At 34.6% G+C, this 22,611-nt stretch overlaps 1 pseudogene; it reads right to left on the bottom strand.

Annotated features, from left to right (window-relative positions):
* Positions 1-3,581: 3,581 nt before the first annotated feature.
* Positions 3,582-5,915, bottom strand: LOC141695259 (uncharacterized; annotated as a pseudogene).
* Between the last annotated feature and the right edge of the window lie 16,696 nt (positions 5,916-22,611).

The following is a 22,611-nucleotide window of genomic DNA, read 5'->3' as shown; positions in this document are numbered from 1 at the left end:
GTCAAGTTAGGCCAATGTGTGCCTTGGATCCAGTAGTTAGAGCAATGTTGTGTGCCTTGCTCAGGGTTAGTGCGTGACTGATCAGCAGCCTAACCTTGGTTTTTAAATTAAAAGTATAATATCCAATTCTAAAACATAATCCAATGTTCACTTGATATCATAATCATATTCACCTGATGATCATTATTCTCAGTTTTGTCATTGTGACTTGCTGAGCTAGTTAGCTCATTTGTGCGATGTTGTTTATATTCTTTCCAGTTAAAAAGGAACCAGTTGGTAGCAAGGATCCCCAGTCCAGCGCGAGAGCTAGGGGTTCAGGTTGAAAAAGCTGAGCTAGTAGGCTTTTTTTGGGATAATTTAAGTTTATAAAAGTTTGTAATAATGTTTAATACTCAGTTTGAGTTTGAAATAGTTGGGATTTGAATGGTTTGTAATATATTAGTGTGTTTGGCTTGTGTGCATACTTTAACCTGTTGCGGTCCGTGGTGGTTGGTAAGTAGGGTCACTACATATATTACTATTATCTTTATTATTGTTATAAGCAGGTTATAATTAAGGTGTATGTGTGGACCCCAAACTTCTGACCCGGGTTTGGAGGGCGCCACAGTAGAACTCATCTTCTTCCAATTCCAGTATGACTTGTTCCTTTGAATCATTGTTTCTTTGCTCACTTGTTGAGGCAACTGGAGTCTGGAGTCTTGGCTCATCATTAGAGGTCTTGTTTTCACTAACAATAAGAGCACTTGAACCATCTACAACATGCCCTTGACCATCTCTTAATGAATTCCTTTGAATCATTTCCAATTCATATATTTTTAAGATTCCATATAGGACTTCTAAAGTTATTCTGCTCCAATCTATCCCTTCTCTGATTGCTGAGATTTTCTATTCCAAATGATCAGGGAGAGTGAGCAAAAACTTCAAGTTCACTTCTTCAGCTTCATAATATTTATCATGCAGCTGCAAGTCATTTATCAGCTTGTTAAACCTTTCAAACACATCAGTTTGTGCTTTCCTTTGGCTTAGCCATGAAACCATCATACTGTGAAATCAGTATCCTTTTTTGATTTAACCTAACTTCCTCAGTTCCTTCACACAGTATTTCTATCTTTTTCCAGATATACTTAGCAGTGTCATAGTTGACAATGTTATTGTACATTACATTGTCAAGTGACTATATTAAGATCAGCTGCAAGCCACTCTCTAGGGAGACTTTTTCTTTCTCAGGCTCAGTGTATTCTGAAGGATCTTTAGGAGCATAATGAGATGGGATAACCATGTCTCCATCTGTAGATTCCTCAACTCTAACCAAAGGAGTGAAAGGCCCATTCTTGAGGATCTGAATGTATAGTGGATTGGCCATCCTGACAAACAACAATATTTTCTTCTTCCATAAAGTGTAGTTAGTTTTATCAAAAGTAGGGATTTTGATGCTACTGATTTTCTGTGTATTCATTCTTCCAAGATCTTGAATCTGTTTACTTTCAGATTTTTCTCTGATACCACTTGTTAGGTAATGAATAACACACAGAGGGGGGTGAATGTATTTTAGTCCTTTTGAGTTTTTCTTGATTTGTGTACTATGGTGAACAAAGTAAATTAAATCTTGTAGTGAAATGTGTTAATACTTAAATTGAGCATTTAACAATAAAGAACACAGATCTTCAAAACTCACTCAATTTTATATTAAAATTAAGAATGTCATACTATAAAATTTCTAGGCTCTTTGATAATAAAGAGCTTAGCTGCTTCCTTGAAAGAATACAAAATTTCTGATCTTAATTGTTACAACTAAACAAAGCACCTAGTGTTTACTTTATAGAACAGTAAACACTGGTTATTACACAGCATGCATTAGCATGTACTAAACCCTATTTTTGGATAATCAAATCTTTCTATTTCTGGCTTAGAGTATCTTTTATAATCTTGCACGCCTGTGACTTTACTTTGCTAGTTAATCTTGGCCCTTCATCTTGTATTCTTCAAGCTGCTTTTATAGACTTATCAATCCAACTGATTAGATTGTTTGTTGCTTGATAATCTTTGATATTGAATTGGTCTAAAATTTGTACGTTGAGATTACCTCGAGATCTTCAGTTAGGTATATAGAGATCTTGATATTTTTGATAAGTATATTGGCTTATTGAGATCTCTAATCCCTCTATAATATTTTGACTTGTAGAGGTCTCTGAGTTCTCTATAAGAGAATTTAGCTTATCGAGATCTGTCATCTTCATATCTTCACTTTGGCTTATCGATATCTCTGAGTTCTCTAGTGGCAACTACACTTATCGATATCTGAGAGATCTCTAGTGATATTTTGACTTGTCGATATCTCTAGAGTTCTCTAGTGAAGAAATGACTTCTCGATATCTCCAATCTTCACGTCTTCAATTTGGCTTGTCGATATCTCTGAATTCTCTAGTAGCTTTCTTGACTTCACGATAAGTCATTCTGGAGTTCTCGAATGACTTCTCTATAATACTTAATCTGTGACTTGTAGAGAATTTGACTTAAAATATTTTTTTAAAACAGATTTATTCAACTCCAAGTTTCTTCATAATTCTTCTGAGGCATGATCTTCTTGATTTTCTTCCAGATAGAATTCTTAGGCTTGATACTGTTTACAGAAAAAGACTCCAGTCTGCCCTTGAATATTTTTACAGACTTAAGAATTACAATATATAATACAAACATAAATTATCATACAACTTACTTAGGGTTGTCAATTTGACTTAGTCTTGTTAATGTACATGCATGTCTTGCACAACAGTTACCACCGGCCAAACCGTGTATACTTTATTCCCGGAACTATTAGAGGGGTTAAATCCATCTGTTGAAAGTCCAAGTCGTACATTGCAAAACTCTTTGGCAAATGAAGGGTGTCGAATGTCAAAATTTTTCCAATCATCTCCATCCGCCAGGTGACTAATTTTTCCCTCTTTTACCTCTCTATTCTTGTACCAAGTCATTTGTTGAACCATATGTCCCGACATAAATAATCGTTGTAGACGACTTATAAGAGGAAAATGTCTTAAAATCTTATTGGGAATGGTGGTACTCTTTTTTCCTTGCGGTTCTTTGTAACTATCCTTTTTACAATGATCACAAAGTAATTTGTCTTTGTCTTCCCCATAATACAACATACAATTATTTTCACATGCATCAATTTTATGATATGACAACTTCAATTCCTTCATCATTTTATTCACCTTATAGTAACTACTTGGTAATGCATGTTTTGAAGGAAGAACATCTCCAATAATCTCAAGTAGCAAATTAAATGACCTCTCACTATAATGTGATGCAAATTTATAATGTAACAACCTCATAGAGAAGGACAATTTTGTGTATTTAGAGTTTCCCGGATAAATGGGTGTTCCACATTTATTAACTTCCTTATAAAATTCAGAAGCATTCAGATTTGGAGACTTTTCTACTCTACTAGTACTAGCATTACTAGCATTACCGTTACCATCAAGAGTACCGCTAAAAATTTGAGCCCCAACATCTATTATCATCGCATCCATGTGTACCGGTTGTTCAACTACTCTTTGTACACGACGTGATGTTCTATTTTGTCATTTTGGTAATGACTCGCCATGAGATGTCCAAACTTTATAACCTAAGCAAATTCCTTTAGATATTAAATGATATCTAACATTTTCAATAGTCTCCCAACTTCCATTTCTACAATCATTGCAAGGACATTTTAACAAACCTTCAACCACTTTTTTATTATCTTTGGCAAACTTTAGAAATGACTCAACGCCCAAATTATACTCCGAAGTAAATATAATGCGATTACTTTCTAAGTGACGATTCATCAAACTACGATCATTGATCGACATCTACATACAAAAAAATATTTTTTTTAACTAATTTTAGATATAAAAATGTTATTTTACTTAGCCTACATATATATATATGTGTATGTGTGTGTGTATATATGTATATATATACATTTATATATGTATATGAACTCAATCAAAAGAAAATATATAATCTAAATTCAAGAGAGTTACAACCTACACACATACCTTATAGATCTCCAATTTCCACTTCACCTTCAACTTCAATAGTCTACAAGTTGTAAAATAAATGACTCAATACCTTATAAAACATTACTATATAAGGTGTGAAATAAATGACTCAATACCTTATAAAACATTATAACTAGGAAGATTAAAATCTTCACCCATACCTTATAATACTTATCTTCACTTCATTATCCCCAAATATTGGTTATCATTGAGGAAAATAGGAAGGTAAAGTATTTTAACTACTTTTAAAAAGTAGCACACTCATTTTCGACCGACTACGGTTGGAAATAATCTTCTACACTGTCGGAAATGATCCGACTCAGGCACATGTTCGGCCCAACCAATAAGAATGTAACACGTATAAAAAATTAGGTGCTATGACGAAAGTGGTCGGTTTCAAGCAAATCAGTCAGGAATGATATGGTCGAGAATGACTTCGGTTGGAAATGAGCATGTTGGAAATGACGCCGACTTGAATGTGACCCGCTTGACGTGTGTGTAAGATTGGGGCCCATACGATCAGAACCGACCGATGGTGGTCGGAAAGTGGTCGGTTATAAATTCATTTGTGACCGATTTTTTCGTCTGTCTATCAAGTGGTTATATTCTGCCATTTTCCAACCGTCTTTTAGTGGTCATAAATAAGTTGGTCAGAAATGTGCGCTTTTCTTGTAGTGGTACGTAGTGGTACGTGAATCTCTAGAAGTGGTCGTCCCATTTCCAACATCCATCGGGAGCTTCATTTTTGCCAAGGAATCTGTAAATTCCTGCATGCTTTTCATGTACATGTTAACAAAATCCTGCTGTTCCGCCTTTCTCTCAGATTCAATGTTCAAGCTGACGGCAGGCTTCACAGATGAATTTGAAGAAGCACCTGTTGTCAAATCACTCTTGCCATCTCCAGACATTCCTCGCTCGAAGATTTTGAGGTCCTTGGCGAACCAGAAGACTGACAGCTTGCAGGGATTGAACTGGATGGGGATGCATTAATTGATTCGCTGCTTGGAGGAATGTCATGTTTTGGGATAGCAGTGGAACTAATATTGTCTGTTGAGCTGTTATCAACCACATCTGCACCAATCTAAGATTTAAGGTTATAATCAGTATCACTGGACTCCAAAATACCAGAGCTTTGTGAGTCCATGTTTGAACACGTGGTCGCACTATACTCAGAAACCATAATATGATTCCCATTCGCTATATTAGGATCAGGGAACTCGAGCTTGTTAAAAACACTAGCAAGGAAATCCGAAACTTCCCTATCAGTCACAGATTTGAAAAACGCAGAAATTTCCATGAGATCCGGTAATGCTCCACTGTAGGAGAGCGACAATTGAACGAAACCTGCTGGAGGATGGAACAGTTCTGTTGAAGAGAGGGAGAATTCCTTCTTTAGCTTTCCATTTCTCATTACAACCTCTGAAAGCCGCACTAACGCAAACCCTAACAACTGGTCTTTTTAGTAATTAATTTTTCACTCTGCTAAGCATCCATATCTCACATTCAATTAAAAAGTCGTTCTTTCTGACATTAAGCCGGATAATCTGATTGAACACGGGGTTCTGCCCCACCACCAATTATAATCCGGGTGGAGGTAGCATTTTCAGGATCATTGGTGAGACAGAGTTTAGCATATACGTCTTGCTTCTGATATATGCATATGTTGCGGATGTCTCTAGCTTGATGTACATACACATCGACAACAATGCCAATGAAACTTTCATCATTATTTGTGGTGGTTCCATTTTTCTGTGACTCGTTTTCTTTGATAAAGTGACCAAGATCCCTCATAAACGGATCGGTAGTGTGCTTCTGAGTCTCAAAAATAACAGAGTTCTTCATAGGTAGCCTGGCTGATTGTAGAAAATTCATTATAATGACTTAAAAATTAAACCTAAACGGCAATGAAAGAGTGAAAACGTCAGTTCTAACTCGTTGGACTGCAGGAGTTCAGTACTGCAAAAACAAAACATATACGAGCTTGCTTCTATCTTTAACTGAACTATTAATATATAGACAATTATAGAGAATTACAGATTTTATAAATAGAAGTACTTAAAATGATCTCATCGTTGTCAGTAATGGCCAATCGTATGAATTAGAAAACACACACAAACAGATATCTACTTAAGTCTGGAACCCTGGACCAATTTTAACGGCTTAAATCTCAAAGTAGTCACTAAAATGAAGGGCATATATCAAAATTACGATCCTAGTTATCGGGGACTCAGTTGCATCACTCTAGTTGGCAGCCACCTTAGTCAACCTCTTTGACTTGACGGAAAAATGACAGATTTAACACAAGTAACAGGTGGAATGTTTTACGGAAGTTCAGTAACAGTTTTGAAACTTTTAAAATCAAATCAAATTTATTTATATCAAAATCTTACAATTCAATTTTGTACAAAATATATTGTATGTTGAAATTTTATAAAAATTCTCAATGAAAATTTAGTCACCAATTTTTTAAAAAATAATTATGATCTTAATGAAAAGTCTTTTTCTTATATTTTTAAAAGGTGCAACTCAAATTATGATCTCAAATATATTAAAATTGAATTTCATTTAAAAACATTCATGGAACTGTCGAAAAATTATAAAAGAAACCAAAAATTTGTTGAACACAAATTTTTAAATTGGTAATTTGGAGAGACTTGTAAGTCTATCAATAATTTCTGCCAATTTTTTAAATAAGCACTATATTTTCTTCTACAAATAAAAAATTAGAATAAATGAAACCCAAGAATGTAAAAAAGAACGAATTAAAGATCATGTATACACTTTCATACATATATACAATACAGTAGGGAAGAGAACCTAAAAGAAAATGACGAACAATAGCAGATAAATTCAGCAAATCATCGACAATTACAGAAATCTGACTAATTTTTATGACGTAAATACACTACCATCTATATATTGAAGATTCATCCATCAAACCTTGTTCCCTGATTTTCTAAATACTCCAACAAAGTATCACAAAAAAGAAGTTATTTTATCTTCTTATGAGTTTTAAAACAAAAACTTGTGGTTGTGTAATTGTTGTATCAGCAAGATTTTTAAAATGATTTAGGGTTTATACTTCAAAATTGGGGGAACTTAGTACGTATGTTTGTATATGTATATGTGTATGTTATGATGTATAAGTTCTATTATTAGATGGGCTTAGTTGGAGTCCACGTTGCATTACAAGTCTGATGACATCTACCCAGCGCTGACTTCCGTTAATGTTAAAAAAAATCCGTCTAGTCAACAGGTTTGACTCAACAGGTTTGACTAACGACACTGTCATTACTTGTTACTGTAGTGATGTAAACGAGTCCCCGATAACTACGATCATAATTTTGATATATACCCTTAATTTTAGTGACTACTTTGAGATTTAAGCCCAATTTTAACTAACATAAGAGGCCTTAAACACACAAGTATGCATATCTAGGTGTAAGGCCAAGAGTTTCAACCTTGAACTCACTAAAGACAAGACCATACTTATATCGTTTCACAGCTCTTAGGCATAGAGAGACAAATTCACGCGCAAAGTAAATCCAAGATCACAAGATCAAGAGTAACAAAAAATATTGCTAGATTATGATTAAAGGCATGATAAGGCTTTGCATATTTTTTGCAATAAACGGGCTAAAGTATCATGATGTAAATAAAATGGACAAAATATGCACAATTTACACTAGTTAATCACAAAGGGAGCACTATATAAACTATAGTACTGATTACTATCAGAACTCACCATAAACTCACCATAAAAACGTGACCATGCGTGTCTGAGACTTTTTGTGTTCTGTACCAAATCAAAAAAATGTGCCCCTAATATCAAGAAAAATAAGTATATTAATAAATAATTAAAATTAATAATTAAAATAACAATAATTTATATTTATAAAATATTACAGTAAATTAGAGTTCAAAAACAAATCCTAACAAGTACATAAATTGTAAGATATAAATATTATAAACAAAAAATAATCACATAAAACCTAATTTATATGTAAACTTATTTAAATTTATATATAAAAACTAATTAATAAAATCTTAAATAACTTTTTTTATTGAATATGTAAATATTAAATATAAATATAATTTAAAATAGATTGATAACCTAAAAATTGAATTATTAAAAACTAATATATTGCACAAGTTGTCAAAAAAAACTAATATACATAGTATTTTATAGTTAAAACGAGGAGTAGTCTAAACTAGTTATCGAAACATTACAAGAAAAACGATCATTTGCTACCGGCCTATTGGTAGGAAATTATTAGGTTTAAAAGGTACATACATAGGGGGTAAATGTATATTTTTCGTTTTTATCAAATCAATGCAGTGGAATATTAAAACTAAAATGAAATAAATAAACAAAGAGATTTTGGGTAAATAATCTTTTTATTCAAAAGTATAAATACCCGGAGGGTTTGCTTACAACTCTAAATATAAAGATTCGAAGCTATAAATAGCAAAAGGAACCAAAGCAACAAGCTATAAATCTAGGGTTCTTCTTATCACTCTAAAAATCTAAAACCCTTATCAAATGATATTAAATACAATCAAAAGAGTTTTAAATAATGAGTGTTACAAGTTTGTAAGGCTTTACATGGTGTGATCAAATTGGACATGACCTCTCCTTGTCAAATCAAGCTTTTAAGAAATGCTGAAATAATTTTGCAAGAGTTTCGCACTTTATAAAAATTGAGAGATTCTAATTCCATTTGTTGCTGATTGATTATATAGGGTGGTAGACTGGAGAGAGAAGAAGATAACGTGGCTTAACCAGGACCAAGTATTTTGATTGATACAACTTGTATAATTTACTTGCGACCCTGAAGTTTATTACTTACGACCCTTGAACCTTCTATTGATGACTTGCAACCAGGAGAATGTTTAGTACTTATAAAATATTTTGCCAACTCTTTTACTTGCGATCACATAGCTTCTAGGAGATTGCATTAGAAAAATAATTTAGTTGCGACTTGCTTTCACTTGGAGAATTTTACTTGCAACCTGAACAAACAAAGGAAGAGGGGTTTGTTAGGTAATGAATACAACACTGAAGGGGGGTGAATGTGTTTTGAATTTTATTTAAACTTTTTTAAATTATTATAGATATGGTGAACAAAGTAGTCTAACTTGTAGAGATAATATATTTTAACCGAAATAATAAAATATGCACATGAACACACTATCCTCAAAATTCAATTAATTTTATATTAAAATCAACTATGTCTTACTACAAATTCTTGGGTTCTTTATTGATAAAAAACTCATCTTCTTTCTTTACAGAGTTACAAGATTTTCTAGATCTATTTGTTACATCTAAAATAAAGCATTCAGTGATTACTTTATAGAACAGTAAACACTGGATTTACACAGCATTACTAAACCCTATTTTAAGTTAACTAAAACTTTCTATTTCTGGCTTAGTGTATCTTTGCAAATCGTGCATGTCTGTGACTTTACTTTTTCAGTTAATCTTGGCCTTTGATCTTGTATTCTTCAAGTTGCTTTTGTAGACTTTTCAAATCATTGATTAATTTATTTGTTGATTGATAATCTTGGATATTTAACTAATCTGTATTTTGTACTTTGAGTTTCATATCGAGATCTCCAGTTTGAACTATAGAGAACTGACATCTCGATAAGTATAATGACGTATCAAGTTCTCTTAGTTTTCGAATGTGATCTTGACTTGTCGAGGTCTATAAGTTCTCGAGTGTGAACTTGACTTGTCGAGGTCTCCAAATCTATGCATGTAGAATTGACTTGTCGATTTCTCCAATCTTTGTATCTTTACTTTGGCTTGTCAATATCTCCGAGTTCTTGAATGCATGAATGACTTGTCGATATCTCCAATTTTCATATCCTCATTTGGCTTATCGATATCTCTGAGACCTATCGATAAGTTGTTCTTGACTTCTCGATAAGTCATTCTGAAGTTCTCGAATGACTTCTCAATATCACTTGATCTGTGACTTGTAGATTTCTTGACTTATAATATTTTTCTCAAAATATATTTATTTAACTCCAATCTTCTTTATACTGTCTCTGAGGCATGATCTCCATGATCTTCTTCCAGAGTTTAATCTTAGGTTTGAGACTGTTAACATAAAAATACTCCGGTCTAATCTATTAACACTTTTACAAACTCAAGTAACACAATACACAATGCAAACTTAGATTATCATACAACTAGCTTAGGGCTGTCAATTTGACTTAGTCTTGTTATAGTACAGGCATATCTTGCACAACAATATTCCCCTATTTGTGAGAAGATTTCTTATCACAAATTCATGCCTGGTAACAAGACTAACTCCAAGTTATAATGAAAAATAAAAATTTATATAAAAATTGACAGAAATATAACATTTATACATTAGGTGATTTCTTGAGTTTGACAGATACATTCATCAGACAAATGTCTCATCTCCTGTTTCTTTTCTAATGAGGTCCTTTAAACTCTACAAGTAGTTCCAGTTCTTCTATGATTGGTGTCCCTCTTAGAGCTTCTACAAGTTTGAGCTTGTCAGCTAATGAATAACTGTACAAGAAACCCACCCTAATTCTTGAGAATCTGCGAACTTTGATGTTTAGAAATTATCCATCCTTGGTAATTCTGCTCATTCCCTTTTCCTTGAGATCTTCAGATTTTTGTATAAATATGTCATGTCCTCAACATACTTTCTTTTCCTCTCCTCACTTGAAGCCTTTTCTCTTGCTCTTCTTTCTTTTCTTTCTACCAGCCATTCATCTAAAACAGATCTCCATGCCTTAGTTATAGAATCCTTGTCCTTCAATAAACTTATTACCCTTTTCATCTCTGTGGCTGTAAAAGTATCCATTAGGTTTCTGCCAAGAAATGTGAAGGTTCCATCATGATAGTAGATTCTTACTTCCCTTAGTGTTACAACTAAAACTCTGACCATTTCTTCAACTAATTGTTGAAAGTAGTCTTCATCTGAGATGCACCAATTCAGAGGTAGAAAATCACTTTGATTAAAACAATTCCAGATGGCCCTCTAAGTTACTTACAATTTCTTTGGTTTTCTCCCAACAGATTTGTAATGAAGTTCGGTTGGTGGCTTAGCAGAAGGTAAGTTTGGGATTTTCTTTAGAGATGTTTGGCTTGAGGTGATTGGTATTTTCAGTAAGGTATTGGTAGTTTGTTTTTACAAAAATTTTAGGCGTTGAGGTTTGAGGTGGTTTAGTATTTGAGTTTGTTGGCTTAATGGGTTGAGCTTGGTTGATTTGGATTGGTAGGAATTGCTTTTATGGTTCTGAGGTGTCTTCCTTCTTCTTTCTTCTTCTCTCTTCCCCTCTCTTCTTATCATCTTGCTTCTTCTCATCCCGCTTCTTCTCTTTACTACCAGTTGCTCTAGAATTTTGACTTGGATTTGAGCCAGAAGGTGGTTGATCATCTTGCTTCTGCTCATCATCATCCTTGTCATCCTTTAAGTTGTATTGTAGATTTGGCAACATGGTATCAACATTCACAAGGTATCAATCAAGAATTCTGATCATCTCTTCATCTTTAGTTTTCTTGTACTTTTTGCATTTCAGATTAGATTGAAGAGTCATTATCAGCCTCATGTTTCCTCTTACACAATTCTTAAGAACAGTAAAGAGTTTGCATTTCTTAGACTGAGAACATATGTAAGCCACCCCCTTGCTTGGATAGAGATAGGCTTCAGGAAAAACATCTATCTGAGCATTCTTGAGTTCATGAAGCAATTGGGTGTCCTCTGCAATAACTGCATGTACTTTATCATGAACTACATCCAGCTCAGAAGCTCTCAATTTTTGAATATTGGAGAGAGACACCTGTAGACATCTGTCCAATCCACAATCATTCACATTAGCTACAATCCTCTTCTCCAGAAAGTTATCAACTTTGACAATTATCACTCTAACAAAGTTGATGTTGTTGGCCAATGCTCTTTTGTAGGTGATGTAGTTATTGTGGAGAGACACGCTGAAGCCTTCTAGAAGTTCATTGAAATTTTGATATTGATAGGATCCTTCAGCAGCTTTGAGAAGTCTGTCTTTTCCAACATCTTTAGATATTTGAGCTTTTGAAGAGTTTTGACCAGCTTGAGTAGTTGATGTCAATTTACTAGGCTCCTTTGACTTACCAGCATCCCTCGATTGTTGAATCCTAGATTCTATCTCCCCCTTAGTCTAGGGAACATGCATGAGTAAGGGAGTTGGAATTTTTGGCCTCATAGTCTCAGAAAGTGCGGGCAATGGAATGTTAAGTTTTCCCATGATGGCTCTCAAAGCTATAGAGTTTTGCATTTGTAGATGCTTATGGGAGTCCACCAAGGTCAGTATATCTGCTTGTTGACTCTGCACTAGAGTAGTGAGTGAAGGGTTTTTAGCACATAAACGCAACGAAAACGTAAATTTAAATCTTAAAAAAAACCGAAACCCTCCGTAGGATCCATGCGAAAAATAATATTTAATTCGTAGTTCAGTATGTTTACCTTAAGAAGCTTTACGTTAATGGAAAGATGGAGGTCTTTAATAGCGATCCAAAAATGATGAGCGGAGATCCCTAGCAGCTGCTCCTCAAGTGTGAAGCACTCCACCGGTATCCACCAAGAGATCAATGTAATGGAGGAGGAAGAGGTTGAGAAAATTAGTTGCCTCCCTCTTATTCAACTTTAGAATTAGGGTTAATTGGTTTTTGCAAATAGGGTTTATAATAGTATATTTATAGGCAAAATTTTCAGTTGAAAATTCTCCCATAAAATATTATTATTATTAACCCTTTAATTGATTATTCTTATTAACCAATTAACTAATAATTAAAACACCTTTTAATCATTAATCCCTTTTCTAAACACTTTAGAAAAATAATTCTCTCACTTGATTTAATTTCCAAAATTAAATTCTTAATTAATAATATTAAGAACTTTTCTTAATTAATTTTATAATTAATTAAATCTCATTTAATCAATTATTAAATTTGCTAATTAATTATTTATTTCATAAATAAATAATTACCAGCCATTATTAATTAATTCCTCCACCATTAAATCATTCTCTTTTATGGTGTGACCCTGTAGGTTTAATATTAAGCCGGTTTTAGAAATAAATAATAATAAAACTATTTTATCATTATTTATATAAATTCTCTAATTTATTAAATATGATTAATTAATTAATCATATTTATTCTACATCGTGAGGGATACTTCTCAGCATATCGCGACTATCCGGATAATACGAATTCACTGCTTAGAATACCAAGAACCTATTCAGTGAGTAGTTACCGTACAATCAATTCCTTCTACCCTGCAATGTCACGATTAAATACAAGGCATGGAACTTGTGTCAAGCCTATCTTATTTAATCATTTGCTTTCCCATTCACTATGCTTAGTTCTATTTAATGTAAATTAGAAACTCCTTTCTAATTTCATTCATTCTGGCCAGAGATTCCTGAACTAGCATAAATGGATCAACATTGAACATTCTCTTCCTTCACTGGAAGGGGTAGATCCTTTATTGATCATACACTATCTTCGTGTACAAATTCCTATACCCAGTAGAGCCCTTATAATTGTCCCTGGAGACTAAGAACTAAACCAAAGCATAGTTCAGTGCACACAAGATGTCTGTGATGACCTCAAGTCTAAGGATACTTGTACAACTATCACTATGTGAACAACTGCTGACACGTGAGTGAACTCCATCGGTTGTTAAGCTGTGTGAGTCATGTTCAGTGAACTTATTCTATAATAAGCACCCACATACTAGCTATAGTGTCACTACACAAATGTCTATGAGAACAGACATCCTTCATAATGAAGCAAGCATAGTATGTACCGATCTTTGCGAATTACTAATTACCAGTTAGTAATCCTACGACCAGGAACTATTTAAGTTTAGAGTTATCATCTTTTAGGTCTCATTATTATGATCTCATCATAATCCATAAAAAGCTTTACTCTAAATTATGGTATATCTTATTTAAACACTTAAATAGATAAAGCCCGCAATAAAACCAAAACAAGTCTTTTATTAATATCAATGAAATCAAAACAGATTACATAAAAGTTATTCCTAAATCATCATGCATGATTGGACTTAGGACACATCTCTTTCAATCTCCCACTTGTACTAAAGCCAATCACTTTGGTATATAATACCCATCTTGTCTTTATGACGATTAAAGTGACTTTGAGAAAGTGGCTTTGTGAGTGGGTCTGCTACGTTGTTATGTGTGTCAACTCTCTTGACGTCTCCTCTTTCAATACAATACAAGAAATGTTACCGCGCTCCCACTAACCTTTTTGTAGACACATGGTTCATCTATGTTTTTTATAAACCAAACTCTTTGATTGTCTCATCAAAACGGATGTTCCATCTACGAGAAGCTTGCCTTAAACCATATATGGTTCGCAGCAGCTTACACACTAGGTGTTCATTTCCCTTGGAAAGAAAACCCTCTGGCTGTGTCATATACACTTCCTCATCAAGTTCCCCATTGAGGAAGGCCGTTTTCACGTCCATTTGCCAGATCTCATAGTCGTAGTAAGCAGCAATCGCAAGCAAAATCCGAATTGATTTTAACAGGGCTACAGGCGAAAAAGTTTCATCAAAGTCAATCCCTTGCCTTTGTTTGAATCATTTTGCCACGAGCCTGGCCTTATAGGTCTCCACCTGGCCATCTGCTCCAATCTTTCTCTTGTATAGCCACTTGCACCCATAGGCTTAACACCTTCAAGCGCCTCAACCAGAGTCCATACTTGGTTGGTATACATAGATTCCATTTCAGATTTCATGGCAATATGCCATTTCTCTGAGTCAACACTACTCATAGCCTCATTATAGGTCACAGGGTCGTCATCATCAATGATTGACAACTCATTTCCATTCTCAATGACAAGGCCATAATACCTCTCAGGTTGGTGAGACACTCTCCCTGTCCTACGAATGGGCTGTTCCAGAGAAGGTTGTTCAGTCTGAACAGGTTTTTCCACTTGATCCGTAGTAGTTTGTGCTTCTTGAACTTCATCAACTTCAATTTTGCTCCTACTGTTTCCTTCAAGGATAAACTGCTTTTCCAAGAAGGTAGCATGTCTGGAGACAAACACCCGATAATCGGTGTAAAAGTAATACCCTAAAGTCTCTTTAGGATATCTCACAAAATTACATTTTACAGATCGAGATTCCAACTTATCTGGGTCAACTTTCTTGACATAAGCCGGATATCCCCAAATTTTAACGTGTTTAAGACTCGGTTTCCTTTCTTTCCATATCTTATATGGAGTTTGAGGAACAGATTTGGAAGGCACCTTATTCAGTAAATATGCTGAGGTTTCCAATCCATAAACCCCATAGGAATACTGAAAGATTCGCATATCTCATCATGGACCGAACCATGTCTAACAAAGTTCGATTTCTCCTTTTAAATACCCCATTCAACTGTGGAGTATATGGAGGAGTCCACTGGAAGACTATACCATTTTCTTTGAGATAAGCTAGAAACTCTCCATTTAAGTATTCACCACCTCGATCTGATCAAAGAGTTATAATACTATGTTTGGTTTGTTTCTCCACTTCATACTTATATTCTTTGAACTTTTCAAAGGCTTCAGACTTGTGTTTCATCAAATACACATATCTGAATCTAGATCGATCATCTATGAAAGTAATGAAGTATGAAAATCCACCCATGGCTTTCGTAGACATTGGTCCACATACATTTGTGTGTACCAATCCTAGCAAATCTGCATCCCTCTCTCCATGTCCACTAAATGGAGATTTGGTCATTTTACCCAACAGACAAGACTCGCATGTAGGATATGATTCAAAATCAAAGGGGTCAAGTAACCCTTCCTTATGCAATGTCCGCAGTCTATTTTCATTAATATGACCAAGTCTGCAGTGCCACAAGAAAGTGAGATTTTCATCATTCCTTTTTCTTTTATTAGTTTGTTCAATCTGAAGTAAATTATGCTCTACGTCACATACATACAGACCATTATTTAAAGTACCACGTCCATAAAGAACATTATCTCTAAGAATAGAACATTCATTATTCTTAATAATAAATGAAAATCCAGCCAAGTCTAACGTGGAATAGAAATAATATTCCTTACAATCGAGGGAACAAAATAACAATTATTTACAACAATAGTCTTGCCCGTAGGCATATGTAAATGAAATGATCCTACAGTTTCAGCAGCAACTCTTGCTCCATTTCCCATCCGTAGAATCACCTCCTCCTCTTCAAGAGTCCTACTTCTCCTTAGTCCCTACAACGAATTAAAAATATGAGAACCACAGGCGGTATCTAATACCCAAGTAGAAATTTGACTTAGTGACATATTAACTTCGATCATGAACATACCTGAATCAGAAGGGGTAGTCTCACTACCCTTCTTCTTCTTCTTCAATTCTGCAAGCTAAACCTTGCAGTTCCTCTTTCAGTGTCCCACCTTGTTACAGTGAAAGCAAACAGCTTTGCTCTTGGGGTCTTCAGCTTTTGGTGGAACCGGCTTTTTCTCACCTACTTTCTTCTTCTTGGAAGGGTTCTTCTTCTTGGAAGGGTTCTTCTTCCTTTTCTTAGGATTGAAACCTTCACCGATTAGAAGAACAAAACTCTTCTTAGGGGGAAAATGCGATTCCGCAGTCTTCAACATGTTGTGGAGTTCAGGCAGGCTGACATCTAGCTTATTCATGTGAAAGTTCACAACAAACTGCGAGAACGAACTCAGAAGTGATTGCAAGACCAACTCTTGGCTCAGCTCCCCATCCATGGCAAAACCAAGTTGTCCAAGACGTTCAATCAAATTGATCATCTTAAGTACATGGTCATTCACAGATGATCCCTCAGACATCCTACAACCGAACAGTTCCTTCGATATCTCATATCGAGCTGTCCTCCCTACCACATCATACAACTCTTGTAGATGCATAAGGATAGTGTGAGCATCCATATGCTCATGTTGCTTCTGTAGCTCAATGTTCATGGAAGCTAGCATGATGCATTGAGCAACATTTGCATCATCTATCCACTTACGATACACAACATGTTCATCATTATGTGCATCGCTAGCAGGTTCAGTAGGCTTAGGTGAGTCAAGCACATATTCCAGCTTCTCAACCCTGAGAACAATTCTCAAGTTTCGAAGCCAGTCAGCAAAATTAGGACCAGTCAACTTGTGAGCATCTAGTATACTCCGGAGTCATACTGCAGAAGACATAACGTATATAGTAAATCTATAAATGATGAACACATAACAACACTTAGCAAATATTCAATTTCATTTCAAAATACTATATGAATCGGGTTTTTATTCATAAGTGTCTCCCACTAGTTTATCTAATTTATTCGACCCCCTTAGTGAAAATTAAGCATTAATAATGCTAGTGGGTATAGGGATCCTACATTCCATCACACAACCTCGGTTGTGGCACAAAACATCATGTGATGTTCAATAGGCAGACAACTCTTGTCAATTACATCTTATGTTATTCCCTAATATAACTTTAGCCTCTTTTAATAATTGAGTCACGGCGGTGGCACGACAAACTCAATATTCTAAGTCAAGTCTAACCCAACATTTCGTACAATTGAATCAGTCTCCAACGGCCCACGGCTGTGGCACGTACCGACCTCTAGATTCTAATTCAATGTACACATCTCTATGTAATAGACAAGTATTTCTTATTTCGAAATCAAAGCCCTCGGCTATAGCACGAAACGACAATGATTCAAAAATAAGAACTACTTTCTACCATGTTGGAAGGCTTTGAATGACACAAGCCCGTTGTGTCATTGGCCAATTACTACTTGATATTATTTAATTTTAGAGAGATTATATTACGTTACAATCATAATCATATTATAAAGAGATTCTTCCTTTTAAATTAAATATTTCAAATCAATAATCAATAATCAGATGATTCCCAGATCGGGTGGAACATTGTCAAGAGGCGTCACTTAATAACCCTTTCTTACAGATAGAAATCTGTTGTTGACAGAATCATCCTTTCTCTCAATATTGAAAATTCATATTTAATTACGTGTTTCATAAACACAAGAATCTCATGATTGTATTCATAATATTATTGTTAAGGCAAGAAACGATTCATATTCTAGATTTTCTAGAGCACACCTTATATTGATTTAAGTTCACCTAAATCTATCATCGCATGGTAAACATAGGCATATATCTCATATATAAAATTAAATAAACAAGTAAATGTAAAGTGAAATAAAGTAAATGTGTTTGGTTATGGCCCCATCCTATGTGATCTTTATCAAGCTCATGATAAAGATCAAGGTCAATCTAATATGGTGATGGAAATAAATACAACTATTTATTACATAAGTCTTCTTCTTTGTTTAGACTTCTTGTATGCCTCGTCTTCTTCTTTGTATCACCTCCATTGGATAGCCTTCTTGAGTCTTCAATTACATTACATGATTGAAAGTAAAACTAATCTAATGAACTTACAAGAATAACTCGAGTTACATTCGAGATTTATGATTACAAAGATTGACGACATGCAAGTCGTATTTAAAACCAAAACCAAAACCATTACACTAAGGTCGAAAGGCCATAACCATCCACCATGCTCATACAACACATAAAAGCATGTTAAAACACATAATCTGATTTTAACATATCATATTATCCATGATCTAATCATAAAAAATATGACAAAAATCAGAATCAAATCAGAAAAACAAGAATCACTGTTTACGGGCAGTAAACGACATCAAACGCCTTACAGACAAGTCGTTGATAGCTTCAGCTATTAGTTTTGTTCAGACGCTCGTTTACCTATGGAATAGGGTATTCGTTTGCGTAAATCGGACACCAGAGCAGCCAATTCAGAATCCATATCTAATATGATTCTCATAATTAGAACAAACATAAATCATGTATATATTAGTATATATGCAGATTACATAATCGTCTTATGATTATACAACTCACATGAATATCATATATTCAAAACCATACATATATAAGCATATTATATCAACATCAAATCATGGCGAATCACGTACATGCTCATATATCGAAAACAGTTAAACACATAAACGAATTAAAAACTTTTCGCAAGTAGCTCTGATGTCATTGAAGGGTTTTTTAGCACATAAACGCAACGAAAACGTAAATTTAAATCTTAAAAAAAACCCGAAACCCTCCACAGGCTCCATGCAAAAAATAATATTTAATTCGTAGTTCAGTATGTTTACCTTAAGAAGCTTTACGTTAATGGAAAGATGGAGGTCTTTAATAGCGATCCAAAAACGATGAGCGGAGAACCCTAGCAGCTGCTCCTCAAGTGTGAAGCACTCCAACGGTATCCACCAAGAGATCAATGTAATGGAGGAGGAAGTGGTTGAGAGAATTAGTTGCCTCCCTCTTGTTCTACTTTAGAATTAGGGTTAATTATTTGGGTTTTTGCAAATAGGGTTTATAATAGTATATTTATATGCAAAATTTCAGCTGAAAATTTTCCCATAAAATATTATTATTATTAACCCTTTAATTGATTATTCTTATTAACCAATTAATTAATAATTAAAACACCTTTTAATCATTAATCCCTTTTCTAAACACTTTAGAAAAATAATTCTCTCACTTGATTTAATTTCCAAAATTAAATTCTTAATTAATAATATTAAGAACTTTTTTAATTAATTTTATAATTAATTAAATCTCATTTAATCCATTATTAAATTTGCTAATTAATTATTTATTTCATAAATAAATAATTACCAGCCATTATTAATTAATTCCTCCACCATTAAATCATTCTTTTTTATGGTGTGACCCTGTAGGTTCAATATTAAGCCGGTAGTAGAAATAAATAATAATAAAACTATTTTATCATTATTTATATAAATTCTCTAATTTATTAAATATGATTAATTAATTAATCATATTTATTCTACATCGTGAGTGATACTTTTCCGCATATCGCGACTATCCGGATAATACGAATTCACTGCTAAGAATACCAAGAACCTATTCAGTGAGTAGTTACCGTACAATCAATTCCTTCTACCCTGCAATGTCACGATTAAATACAAGGCATGGAACTTGTGTCAAGCCTATCTTATTTAATCATTTGCTTTCCCATTCACTATGCTTAGTTCTATTTAATGTAAATTAGAAACTCCTTTCTAATTTCATTCACTCTGGCCAGAGATTCCTGAACTAGCATAAGTGGATCAGCATTGAACATTCTCTTCCTTCACTGGAAGGGAGAGATCCTTTATTGATCATACACTATCTTCCTGTACAAATTCCTATACCCAGTAGAGCCCTTATAATTGTCCCTGGAGACTAAGAACTAAACCAAAGCATAGTTCAGTGTACACAAGATGACTATGATGACCTCAAGTCTAAGGATACTTGTACAACTGTCACTATGTGAACAACTGATGACACGTGAGTGAACTCCATCGGTTGTTAAGCTGTGTGAGTCATGTTCAGTGAACTTATTCTATAATAAGCACCTACATACCTGCTATAGTGTCACCACACAAATGTCTATGAGAACAAACATCCTTCATAATGAAGCAAGCATAGTATGTACCGATCTTTACAGATTACTAACTACCAGTTAGTAATCCTACGACCAGGAACTATTTAAGTTTAGAGTTATCATCTTTTAGGTCTCATTATTATGATCTCATCATAATCCATAAAAAGCCTTACTCTAAACTATGATATATCTTATTTAAACACTTAAATAGATAAAGCCCGCAATAAAACCAAAACAAGTCTTTTATTAATATCAATGAAATCAAAACAGATTACATAAAAGTTATTCCTAAATCATCATACATGATTGGACTTAGGACACATCTCTTTCAGTGAGAGCTTGCACTTGAGATGTAAGTGAGTCACTGGAAGACTGCAAAGTTGAAACTTGTTCTTGAAGAGCTTGAATTTATAAATTTTTGGATGTAGAAGTGGGTTGTTGAGAACTTGAGGGAAGAGAGGTACCAAAGGTGTCTTGAACAGCTTGCTTGATTCCTTCCATGAGCAATGCAGAAGGCTCATACCTACTTTGATGAAGGTGGCTCAATTTGAGTTTTGTATCATTTGAGTTAACAGTATGTTTTTGAACCACATCATGCAAAGTTATGAAGGATTGTCTGAGATTTTTGACATCCTTTTCTAGAGAAGTCAGATCAACTCTTGCCATTTGATCAGCAAAATGTTGGAATTTAAAGGTGATTGTGACTTAAGAAGGAATAATCTCATCCATCTTCTCTCTCACCAACTTCCTAATCTTGTCTTCATGACTAGTCAATTTTATTTCTATTGCTTTACCAATCAGGTGAAAAGCTTTGAGTTGAGCCTTGTGAACCTCATTAACTGCATCATAGACTTTCTTAAGAGTTAAGGCTTTTGCATTACTTCCCAGTATGGTCAAATAAGCTTCCATCTCAGGACTGTAGTCTTTGTTCAGCCAAGCATCACAGTTGCCATCCTGTTCAGCTTCATTAACAATTTTAGCTTGTTGTTCTTGGACCTCTGTCTGACATGTGAGCATTATGGCCTGATAATCCTAGTTACACATATCTGAAGTTAGCAACTATTGAGAGATTTGAGCAAGTCCAGATAACTGGTCAACTAGAAGATCATCTACAGTTGTTGATTGAGCTTCAACTTCCTGTAACCATTGGGAGATTAGGTGTGGTTGTTGTGATTGAGAGGTAGATGGTTGATCTAATGGATTGGAACCACCTGTGATTGAACTCACAGTTTGACTCAAAAATTGCTCTGTGGTTTTGACAGTATGTTGTTTCTCACTTATGGTGGGAACCTCTATTTGAATTGGAGGGGAGTTAGCTACATTACTGTCATGTACTCTAGCCTCAAACCCTTCCTCATTTTGCAGTGAGCTTGCACTTTAATGTGCTAAAATTTCCTCCCCTATAGAAGGATGATTGGAAATTGAACTCCTAGCTTCAATTGTTAGTGCAGTTTCAGCTATGGTTTTTAGGGGAGTTGTTCCTGTAACAGGAACTTCTAATTAAACTGGAGAGGATTTAGATAGCTCCCCCTAAGGAGTACTACCCTCAAACCTTACAGCCTTTGAAGGCCGATTTGCACATAAAGGTGCATCTATAACTACCATGGGGTCTTCAATAAGAACTGATGGATCCCCCATGTTTGTGATGGTGTCATCAAGGTCTACCCCAGCTAGTAGCCTCTCCTCATCTAGATTTGGTGTCTGGGTGGTGAGCAAGGTTTCTTGAACCATGTCACTTGAAGTTGGAAACACTTGAGGATTAGATTCAAGTGTTTGATTATAACATAAATAAATTTTAGAAATCAAATTTTGAATCTCAGTTTGGAGTGTTGGCAGCTCCCCCTGAATAGAAGATGGAGCTTCAAGTGATGTGTTCTCCTTGTGTGTGCCATCCCTATGTCTCATTTCATAGACTTAAATTTGTTCAAGTGATGATTGTGCAGACTCTTTACAGGGTGCACTAGGGAGAATGCTCTTTTTAATAGAGACACCCTATTAAGAGGATGCCCCTAGAGTCTATTTTTGTCCCTTTTTTACAAC

This window comes from Apium graveolens, chromosome 2, assembly GCF_009905375.1.
Source record: "Apium graveolens cultivar Ventura chromosome 2, ASM990537v1, whole genome shotgun sequence".
In the NCBI taxonomy this organism is placed as follows: domain Eukaryota; kingdom Viridiplantae; phylum Streptophyta; class Magnoliopsida; order Apiales; family Apiaceae; genus Apium; species Apium graveolens.
The sequence above is the reverse complement of the archived record's forward strand: the minus strand, read 5'-3'. Positions and strand labels throughout refer to the sequence as shown.